At 34.4% G+C, this 10,884-nt stretch overlaps 1 pseudogene; it reads right to left on the bottom strand.

Moving 5' to 3' along the window:
* Positions 1-7,841: 7,841 nt before the first annotated feature.
* Positions 7,842-8,803, bottom strand: LOC116550705 (annotated as a pseudogene).
* Positions 8,804-10,884: the final 2,081 nt, after the last annotated feature.

The following is a 10,884-nucleotide window of genomic DNA, read 5'->3' as shown; positions in this document are numbered from 1 at the left end:
AAACTGTTTATGCATCAACCCTTGGTTAATGCAAGTATGCCAAGTCTGAATATCCATCTTTTTATTGACAAAGTAACCTCAGACTAATGTCATACATAATATTGCAGCCAGACTAGCATTATCAGCCACTAAAAGCTATTTTCCAAAGTTACTTTCTCATTTCAAAAATTGAGATTCTGAGTCTGTCAGTCCTCTGATTCTACTGGAGAGTATTAGAAAAAAATGTGTGAAGAATAAATAACTTTATTAAAATAAATTATTGTTTAAATTCAGGTTCATGGGCTCCCATCTGAATCTATCAAGTTGAGTTATTGAATTTTTTGTATCAACATCAATGGAGTTTTAACTTAAATGTTAATGTATGCTGGTAGTGTAGCTTAGAGAATCTGACTCAATACAACTGAGATAAAACCTGGAAATCTGCATTTTAACAATCAAAAGAGAGAATTCTGATAAAAGTGGAACTAGTGACCACCATTTAAGAAATATTGTCAATTTTTTTCCTCATTTATTGTTTTTTTCACCTCTTACCACTGATTCTTTAAAAGCATTTTATTTGTGTCTAGATTTTTTTTTTTTTTGCTTATTCTGACCTCCATAATTGTGTTAAAGGATATTATGGCCATGAGGAGTGAGTAGAAGGAAAAGAAGCAGCGCCAGCTATGATTTATGGGTGGAGGCATTAGTAAATCAGGGCTTCACAAGTCAGAGCCAGCTACATAAGATTTTGGTGAAGATGAAATTAAAGTGAGTATAAGAACAGCAATGTGAAATATTCCAGGATAAATGGTAGTACACACAGTAGCAGATATTTACAGTTATTTCTAGTTAACTGCTAGATGCTATCTATATTATTAATATCAACATTTAAAAAAACTCGTAGCAGGATTGGTAGTGTTGGGATTGTTTCAAGTAAAGATGAAGATTTTTGATTAAAGTTTGAAATTAGAAATATCTTTTCAATTTATAAAAGCAATTTTGCCTTCTAAGTACACAAGAGGGCATATCAAGTTCACTAAAAAATGTTATATATTTGATAAGCAACTAAAAGTACAGCCCAGCTAATTTGATGTTATACTCTTAAAGAGCTATGCATACTAGTTTTTTTTTTAATCCTATCAATGTAATTTGGCTTCTGATCACCATAAACAGAGGGGAAGATTTATACTCAGAGTAAGAAAATGACCAATGCTTCCTTCCAGAGAAGCATCCAAAACTATTAATACATGGATACAAGCACAGATGCAAAAATTTTAAAAACATAATTTAATGCCCCGACATAGGTAAATTTAGAAAGAAAAAAGTCAGTGAATATTTTGATGTATTTGTTATTTTTGAATGAAATGTAATAAAGTTGTCAATATTATATTAATATCCAGTAGTCTGCTTATTCACTAATACATTGAGATGAAAATAATATTAATGACATTAAATTTTTGTTTATTTATTATACTGAAAAAAGATAAGATTTGGAATGTGGTGTTGTCATTCAAAGATTGCACAATTACAGTTTTAGCTATCTTTGGGTAACACAGAAAATTTCCAACTTCTCATACTTGTTTGTGACTTTGCTGAAGTGAGGTTAAAAAAAATTAATTGCTTGTATTTTAAAGTTGGTACACAAGAGAAAACCACATAGGAAGAGAATGAGCCTATTGTACAGGATGTATCACTATCTCAAACCACTCTTTTGGCCTCTATTAATTATGAAATATACCTTACATGGGGATAATAAGTTTGGGTATTCTCAGAGGTTTTAATAACATATCTTGGTTAATAGCCCCTCCATTCTGTTACAATCTTCGAGATTCAGTTTCCAGTGTTAAAACAATCTGAACATAAACAAGTAGGACTCAATTGAGCAATGTAATCTTATTTCAATAAAACGACCAAATAAATCTACACATTATTGTAATAAGAGAAAAAATATGGCTATCTAATGTAAGAGAATCATTCAATAAAACTCAATACAAATTTAATTACCACAATACTATTTAGTTGATCCTTGAACAACATAGGCTTGAACTGCACAGGCCCAATTATACGTAAGTTTTCTTCCACCTCTGTCACCCCTGAGATAGCAGAACCAAACTCCCTTCTGTTCCTCCTCTGTTCAGTCTACTTAACATGAAGACAATGAGGATGTACACTATTTATTTTTGTTTTTGTTGTACTTGCTTTTGGGTTCTTGGTCCTGATGTCTTTGCCGAAGCCAATGTCTAGAAGGATTTTTCTGATGTTATTTTCTAGAATTTTTATGGTTTCAGATCTTATATTTAAGGTTTTGACCTATCGAGTAAATTTTTGGTAAGGTGAGAGATGAGGATCTAGTTTCATTCTTTTGCACATGGCTTGCCAATTATCTCAGCACCCACTTTATGGTATTGTTTTCTTTGTTGAGGATCCCTTGGCTATGTTTGACTTTATTTCTGGATTCTCTATTCTGTTTCATTGGTCTGTGTGCCTATTTGTATGCCAGTACCAGGCTGTTTTGGACAATATATCCTTCCAAAGAGTGGTACTGGTATACAAAATATACTGGTACCCAAAGTTTGAAGTTGGGTAATGCGATTCCTCTGGATTTGTTTTTTCTGGCTTAGTCTAGCTTTGGCTATGAGGGCTCTTTTTTGGTTCCAGAAGAATTTTCGGACTTTTTTTTCTATGCTTATGAAGGATTATGATGATATTTCGATGGGAATTGCATTGAATCTTTGGATTGCTTTTGGCAGTATGGTAGTTTTCACAATATTGATTCTACCAACCATGAGCATGGGATGTGTTTCCATTTGTTTGTGTCATCAGTGATTTCTCTCAGCAGTGTTTTGTAGTTTTCCTTGTAGAGATCTTTTACTTCCTTGCTTAGGTATATTCCTAAGTATTTTATTTTATTTTTTGCAGCTGTTGTAAAGGGATTGAGTTCTTGATGTGATTCTCAGCTCGATTGTTGTTGGTGTGTAGCAGTGCAACTGATTTGTGTACATTCATTTTGTATCCTGAAACTTTACTTTTTTGAAGGATTTTTGAATTATTTTAGTTTTTCTGGTACATTCCTGCAGTGGTTCTTCGAGCAAAAGTTCATGGTGTGAGTCTCCACACATTGTTCTTTCTGTTCAAGTGGAAACTGTATATTAGCCCTGTCTCCTATCCACCATCTTTTTCAGACTCCTCTAGTAAGGCATTCTTAATTTGATAAAATGTTTATAATTATTTCCCTCTAAGAACAGGAATGTGACAAAGATACTTGTTATCACTAATTCAATTCAAAGTAATACTTGAAAAATTAAAATGTCTAAAATGCAAGAAAAGGAAATGAATGAGATTGAATAAAGTGAAATATATTTGTCATTACTCTTGGTCATGTTATTGTGCATGTATACAATCTAGAAGAGCCTACAAAAGAATTATTAGAGTGAAAAATTAAATTAAAGAACTTTACTTGATGTTAGATTATTAAAAATTAATGACATTGCTAAATAGCATCAACAAAAGTATGAACAACAAAAAAGAAAATTTAAAAGAATATCTAAAATAACATCAAACACATCAAATAGACTTTTAATTTCTACCTATAGCAGACTGCAGATATTGGCAGATTGTCTCCCCCAAATATAAGAATACAAGTTAAAACTAGAAAATATTGCCAAGAAAACACCCACAGTTTTAGATCCCTGGAAACTGTACAAAGGCAAGTTATAAACTGACAAGATTTTATTCAAGGAAAACTGTTGAATAATGGGGAAAACAGTGGAAATGTCTAGGCTTCTTGCCTGCAGCCATTTACCCTTCCCTTAACCCAAAATCTCTGCCCTGCCAAGTTTGATTTGCTGATATTACTATAGTGGGGCTGGAAAAGGATAAAAAGCAGCTTCACTGTTAAGAGGGCAGATTTGATTTTCAGCAGAAGGTAAATATCCATGCTTGGTGACATTGTCAGTAAATAAAGCACAGTCTGTAAGTAACAATGGAGAAACCCATGACTCTGCTGGCCTGGAATTAGCATATCGGTTGAGTCAGTGATAATCCTGCCAGAAAATTAGTGAGATCTTTGAAATTGGAGAGGCATAGAAAGCTGTGTAGCTCCTCATGCATCCCTGACTGTCTGAAAAACTACATACATGTGCAAGGCAAACTCAAGAGAGCCCAGGGGGAATTAATTGTGAAGCAAGAGATAAAAATGTCCCAAACTTCAAATACTCTCTAATTCACATGCAGATTTATTGCCAAAGATCGAAAGAAACCTCTATTTAGGAAGTATGAAGAACACTTAAAACTCAATAATAGAAGACATGTATTCCTCTTAAAATATGCAAAAATTGTGTAGAGAGTTCACAAAGGAAAATATATGAATAGCCAATAAGCATAAGCACATCATTACTCATTAAGAAAATGCATATTAAAACCATAATGATGTTTAACTACATGCCAACTAGAAATTTTAACATTACCAAGCTTGCTGAGCATGTGAAAAAAGTAGAATCCTAGCATAATGCTGCTAGAACTGTGAAATGAGACTATGCTCGAGAATTTTATGGAAATTTCTTATAAATTTAGAAATACAGTATATTTATTGTATGACTCAACTATTTTACAACTTTATTACCCAAGAGTAATGCAGCATAGGTGCACACATAGACTATTTGATATATGTTTATAGCCAGCCTTATTCTTAAGAACTGTACAATTCAAATGTCCACCAACCAGACAGAACCCATTAAATAAAAGCTAACTGAATGGGGTTATAGAACTATACTCTTAAAACACTTAATCACTCTAGCGGATTCATGATTTACTTACAGTAAATTTCAAACATTTCAAAAAAGATCTGAACAAATTGACACTGTGTACATTATCGCCTTTTGAACACTTTTTGTTGCATTCCAGGCATACAAGCTCTTTTATTTTTCCAAATATTCTCCAGATTTTCAGATTCATTAGTATATCACTGCCTGTAAATACTGCACTCTCTTTACTAATAATTTATTACCTCATTCTACCTCTACCACTTCAGCTGCTCCTTATTTTTGAGGCCTGCATACAAATGTCTGTCATTTATTTACCCAACAATATTTATTGGATAGCTAGTTAGTCTCTGGTTTTTCTAGGTTTTGGGATAGAGCATTAAAGAGGAGATAATCTCTGCCTTTTCAGATCGTTATTCTAGTGTATGATAGCAAAAAATAAACATATATGTTAACATGCAGTAGAGCAGCTGTTGATATGTATTAATATTAATTTTAATTATTTATAAGTAATGATAAACAGGTTATTAAAATTTGTGACATGTTATATAACAATAATTAGTAAAAAATTATTTTATTAGTATTAAAAGGTAATAAGGCAAGCCCAACCCTCTTCTTATTGAAGGAGCATTAAAATTTTACATGGATTACTTGAGAAGGCAACATTGGCACAGAGGTTTGAAGAACTGGGGGAGATGTCAATGATCTCAATGCATTTATCTTGGGAAGCTGTATGACAGACTGCAGGAATAAAGCTTGGATGTTTTCTTTGAATCTCCAATTATCTCCAATGCTGCATTTTTTGTCTTGGCTTTGTTTTGTATTGTTACTGTGTTTAGAATTTTTCATTGTATTATGTGTAGATCTGTCTTTTGTCTGCAATGACTGTAAACTCCTTATGGAAAGAATAATTGCTTTTTGTTCAACATTATTTATAATGTAAAAAAAAGTGAACGTTCATGTAAAAATTAGTTAAATACTGTTGAATAAAAACATCTAATGTATGAATACATTTAAATACATTTTTCAAACATATTTTTCTAATACTACTTAATTTACAAAGATTTGGTTCAAATAAGAGTGGCTGGATTAATATTAATAGGCTATTAGTCCATTATAAAATAGACTGAAGAGCCACATTGCAGTATAAACGGAGAAATACATAGGTTCTCCTTTTTTTCAATATGTTAAGCTCAAGATACCTGTGAGTCATTCCAGTTATTGACACACAAATATCTTTTTTAAGAAGCATTTAATCTGTTTCTGTATTTTTTAAAGGTCATTATCTTTCTTACTTTTTAAAAATACTTTATTTTTTCTGTGTCTTTGTTGCACTTTAGTCAAAATTCCTTATGCTATAAAGCTACATATTAACTTTTCCATTTTTTATAATGAATACTTAAAACTCATCAAATAGTATCTTAATCAATAGAGGTAAAGTTGGGTTTCCACAAAAACATAAACATGCAGATTACAGAAGCATTCAAAAGCATATTTTAATGGATATTATGACTATCACATTCAAATACAGAAGGGAAAATGACATTTTAGAAGGTGCATACATTTTGATGACTAATGGAAAATAATACTAAATATATTCTGAAGCATACTAAACTTTAGATACTTGACTATGCAATTAAGAGAGAATTTCATGTGAAACTTAGAAAAAGATATGAGCATAGTCTTCATGTTTTCAGATGAATAAAACTGAGGAATAGAACATTTTAAAAACTTGTCCAAGTTCTCATCACTGCTAAGTGTTTAAAACAAAATTTGAAACTAAGTCTCAGTTTCTAGGTTACAATTTTTATTGCTGTGTTTTAATGGCTGCTTCTATTCTCATGTTAAAAGTGTTTTTTCTCCACAACTACATATTTTCTACACGATTAATGATACCTTATTCAAATTCTAAGTATACATGGTGTTTTGGTAAATTAAATGAAAGTGTGCATTTAACTCACCAAACATAATGTCTTGCTACCAGGGACACTCAGAATTCTTAGTCCGCCACTCCTCTTTTTTAAATTCAAGGATGAGAGCTCCTGTTATTTCACATTCTGCTTCTGTCTGGATCAAGTTTCCTGTGGGCTGTCAGAGCTGCTAAATCAGGTGTCTCTTCACACATGCCACTTAGAAGAGGCATGAACACTGTCTTCCTGCAAGCTCCTTGGCCCTTTAAATACAGAGGGAGAGCCTTTTACCGGCCTCTCTGTGCAACGGTTCACTGTCAGCATTTCACTGCGGTCTGACCAGCCCAGGAGCCTGGAGCTGGTTGATAATACAAAGAGAGAAGTGTCTGCTTCATGACAGACACTGATGGCAGGGGCTGCCAGTCCCAGAAGGCTCTGACTTGGGCCACAACCGCACACAGCATGCCACAGGCTGATGCACTTTGAGGAAAACGGATTCTTTCTTCTAGAGAAAGGTTCAATGGACTCATTTAAATTAGGTTGTAATTCTAACTAGAGCAGACAGATTTTGCTTACCATGCTAGCAATATTTTCTTTTATTCTTTTGTAATGCAGTAGACTGTGTAGGAATTTTATTCACAACAATTACTGCCATATGGCTTCTAGTCAGAACTGCATTCTGAAAATTTTATTCTGATTTCTAAAGGCATTGTTATATCTGGAGTCTTACTGCTAATTTAAAGAGATATTTAAAAACTGATTTCCCTCTTTATGTCATCATTTCATACTTCTCTATGCTGGGCTTCCATTAAAATATATTGGATTCACCGATATGTCATCGTTCTGAATAGTTTTGAATAGTTTTTATTTTTTTCTTTTTCAGAAGTGCTAGGTTGACTTAGAGACACATAGAACATATAGAGAGCAGAAAGAAACTAGTAATATTTAATGTAGTTGTTTGTTTTACAGATGAGAAAATAGAGACTTGCTCTAGTCCACATTATTTGTTAATTTAAGGTAAAAATGAAGATTTTAAAGTCTTCCCCTCTGATCTAGTGCTCTTTGAAACTTGTCACACATTCATATACAAGCAAAATGAAAGGAAGAATTTATGATTCTAAGCCAGCATAATAACACTACTTATGTAATCATTTATGTAATTATAACATCATTTGTTTATATACTGCTCCGATTTTTTTTTTTTAGAAACTCGATGTTTATTTTCCATGAATCTTATATGTTGTTTAAGAGCCCACACAAGAACAGCTTAAGACCACTCAGTGGTTGCTCCCACCCATTCAGTGACCTGAGCAGTGGGAGCTGCAGACCAGTCTTCCGTGGCAGGCTGGGCACTCCAGTCTTCAGTAGGGAGCTGCTGAACAAGCACAGAGGGCACATGCACCCCTTCAGACAGGTCGGCAACCTCAGACTGAGGAGCAGTGAACTCGGGGGGCGGAGCAGTCCATTCACCCTGAAATTCCTCCTTGGTCACAGCCTTCTCAGCAGCAGCCTGCTCTTCTTTTTCAATCTCTTCAGGGTCTCTGTAGAAGTAGCGATCAGGCATGACCTCCCACGGGTGTTCACGGGAAATGGTGCCACGCATTTGCAAAACTTCCCGAGCCAGCATCCACCACATCAAACCCACTGAGTGAGCTCCTCTGTTGTTGCATGGGATGGCAATGTCCACATAGTGCAGAGGAGAATCTGTGTTACACAGAGCAATGGTAGGTAGGTTAACATAAGACGCCTCCGTGAGAGGCTGATGGTCAGTCCTTGGGTCAGTAACCACAAGCAGCCGTGGCTCCCAGAAGGCTGCCTGGATCTGGTTGGTGAAGTGGCCAGCAATTTGAGTGGCTCCGTGGCAGCGGCAAACTCCAGCACGGCCCTCTGGCCAGTGTTCCTGGAGGATATAACACTGACATCAGCAGGGTTTCCAATGGCAACAATGGCACGAGCTGCCAGGAGAAGCTTCTCCCAGGTCCTCTTCAGATTTATGATGTAGATGCCATCACTTTTCCTTTTATAGATATACTGTTCCATCTGGAAGTCAAGGTTGCTGCCACCTAAATGGGTTCCTTCTGCCAGGAACTTAAGGACATCCTCCTCCTTCATTTGCAGGACATCAAGGTCTCTGGACATTGTGAAAGTTTCCCTTTAAGTTACGATGGGAATCCAGAACAACACCGTTTGGAGCCCTCGGCAGGAAAGGCTGCTCCGATTTTTAAATCTAATTAAAATACATATTCACTAAGATTTGCAGAATAGGAATTTATTATTGTTTACTAAAGGATACACTGAATTACTGGAAAAAATAGAGTTAAAACTGTATCATCAATTTTTTTTAATTCAGAGATTTTCATTTCCATTTTCAAAAATATGATAGAACTTGTGACATTGTGTTTTTGATACATAGCAATAAATAAGCTGATAATATAAGTTGTAGACTAGTATCCAAGGTAATCAAAGCAGAACTTCAAAAGTAATATATTAATTTTTGTGCAATAAATTCTATTGGTCAGTTGATGACTTAAGAAAGTTCAAAATTCCACATGTCTTTAATACCATATGTTTAATTTCATATATTTTATTTCCCCTGTAATCAATGAGCCAAGTTCGCATTCAGCATCATTTCTAATCTAAGGATCTTAGAACAGGCCTCAAGTCACTACATACCTCATGGCAATGGCTTTTACAACTATGATATTTAATATGAGAATTAAGATAACTATTATAATCTTCAAGATTAAAATTATGTGTGATAGAGTGTGGTGTTACTACATTTGGAAAGTTAGAGACATAAAAAAGTGTATGAGAATGTGAGGAATTCGCTCACATTCTCACTAAATCTTCCTAGGACATTACCATAAATTTCAAAATTACATATGGTTGATAGGAAGAAAATAATACAGACAATTTTCAAAATGTGAAAATCAGCAGGGCAAAAATACAGTTAGACATTTATGTAAGGATCTCTCTAAGATTTAAGTTGAAAATTATAACAAAGAAATCCTATGTTCAAGGCAATCTAAAATAACATAATATCTTAGAATTTAGATTTTAGGCCCGAGCACGATGGCTTGCACCTGTAATCTCAGCACTTCGGGGGGCTGAGGCGGACAGGTTGCTTGAGTCCAGAAGTTCGAGAGCAGCCTGGGAAACATGGTGAAACCCCATCTCTACTAAAGAAAAATATGAAAAACTAGTTGGTTGTGGTAGTGAACACCTGTAGTCACACCTAATGGGGATGCTGAGGTGGGAGAATCACTGAGCAACCAGAGACCCTATCTAAAAAAAAAAAGAAAAGAAAATAGAATTCTGATTTGATTATGCCATTATTTAAATTCCAGGTTAAATTTAACTAACTTTAACTAAATCCAAACTTTAACTAAATCCAAAACTTTTTTATATGTGGAAGAAGCTCTCCCAAATGACATGATCATGATATAATATCCAGTATACTAAACTGTGGCAGAAAAATGGTACTACAAAAATGGTACAAAAAAAAAATTCTGGTGCATAAAAACAAGTAAGCTCAATTCCTAATCACCTGTTTGCTCAATATCTACATGAATAACAATGCACGATGAACAAATAACTTAAATATCAATGTGGACTAGGAAAAAAAGCAAACAAAATCACAAACATGAACAAATAGAACAAAAAAGACAGATATACCAGGGGGACAATGGCATTGGAACTAGGAGGGGATTATATGTTCAGAGATAAGCAATGAGACCAAAATGTGTTTCATGCAAGATGAGTAACCTGAAGCCAGGCTTGAGTCTCAGAGTCTTATAACGGACAACTCTTACCTGATTATAGAAAGAGGCAGAGCTGCAGCTCTTAGCAAACTGCTGGGAGAAACAGAAACTGAAGCTTCTGCTCAGAAGCTGAGGCATACTGTCCTCTGCTATGGATCTCCAACTGGAAGATGTAATGTCCAGGGTACACGGAGCAAATGGAAGCTGGGGTTGTAGTTAAAAAATGTACTAAAAAATGGTAATGAAGATAAAGTAAAACTAAATATAGATGTTAGTCATAATAAGAGTATAGTGTAAATAAATAATATAGAACACCTCACAAAAGGAACAGATTAGATCAATAAACAAAACCTCTTTCTTAAAAAATATGATAGGCATTAGAAGACTTGTTTTTTGTTTTTTTTTTTTTTTTTTTTTTTTTGAGTTGGAGTCTTTATTGCCCAGGCGGGAGTGCAGTGGTGCAATCTCGGCTCA

Source organism: Sapajus apella, unplaced genomic scaffold (genome assembly GCF_009761245.1).
Source record: "Sapajus apella isolate SASKATOON/1434 unplaced genomic scaffold, GSC_monkey_1.0 scaffold8, whole genome shotgun sequence".
Taxonomy (NCBI): Eukaryota; Metazoa; Chordata; class Mammalia; order Primates; family Cebidae; genus Sapajus; species Sapajus apella.
The sequence above is the reverse complement of the archived record's forward strand: the minus strand, read 5'-3'. Positions and strand labels throughout refer to the sequence as shown.